Below are 1,248 nucleotides of genomic sequence, written 5' to 3'. Positions count from 1 at the left end.
GAGTCACGTGGGTTTCCCACCACCCCAGCAAGGGCATAGAAAAGGTACGTTTATACTATACTGTGGGGCATTAAGAGGACAACTGAAATCAAAACAAGCGTCATCAAGGTCAGTGACCCCATAGGGGGAGGAGGCACTCTTGGTGGTGCAGTGGATTACTGGTTTCTTAGGGTTGTGGCAGGTGCGGTTGGAGGAAAAATGAGTACAAGAACGAAGAAATTGTACTTTTAAATTGACTGTGGTAATGGCTGTATACAGCTCTTTTGGATGCATTTTTACCACTGAGTTGTATGGGATTTGTATGTCAATAAGACTACTTCTTAGAGGGAGACATCGAACAGTGTAAGGCATGAAAAAATATATAAATTATCAAGGGTTGATGGAGGGAGGAAGGAGGAAAACGAGAAGCTGATACCAAGGGATCAAGTAGAAAGAAAATATTTTGAGAATGATGATGGCAACAAACGTATAAATGTGCTTGACACGATGGATGGATTGTGATAAGAGTTGTACGAGCCCCCAATAAAATGATTTAAAGTTTTTTTAAAAGATGGACTCTTAGGCCCTGTGGAAAAAAAATAGATTTGTGATGAAAACCAAATATATATGGTTTTCATATATATGAAATATATATATTCCAGTAACACATTTCCTCTTCTTGCTTCTTCAGGCCCAAGCAAGGGTGGTAATGGATCTCCACTGTTGCTAGCCTCTAGGTGCCTCCATGTCCCTGGTGGATCCCCTCAGCCCCTCTGTAAGAGGCCCTCTCAAAGGTCTCCTTATTTGAACCATCTGGGACTGTGTCCTGACATAGCGCTGAGCAATCTGGTACCAGAAGTATACACAACAACATAGTTTCTTTTTCTCTTTTATTATTGAAGAATGGCACCAAGAGCTTTTCAAAGCATAATTACATCTCTCTTTAATAAATTTTTTAAAAAAGCAAATCACTTTAGACTATTAAACAAAGAAGATTATAGCCTTGGAAACCCTTTGAGGCAGTTCTACTCTCTCTGAAAAGGATCTTAGGAGTTGGTTTGGTGCTAAATAAACTTTTATATGCAACAACTGATATAAATCTCCCCACAGTCCTATAAGGTATGTTCTATTATTACCTCTTTTTTCCCTCCTGTAAAGTGTTATTGCACATGTTACTTATATGGCAGCATACTATAAAGTGTTACACCCATGAATTACCCTCCTCGCTCAGGCTTACCAGCACAGCCCACCATAGACTGGATTGAAGAA

This window comes from Echinops telfairi, unplaced genomic scaffold (genome assembly GCF_000313985.2).
Source record: "Echinops telfairi isolate 266 unplaced genomic scaffold, ASM31398v2 ScPeMD7_7466;HRSCAF=8504, whole genome shotgun sequence".
Classification (NCBI taxonomy): domain Eukaryota; kingdom Metazoa; phylum Chordata; class Mammalia; order Afrosoricida; family Tenrecidae; genus Echinops; species Echinops telfairi.
Note: the sequence above shows the minus strand (reverse complement) of the source record.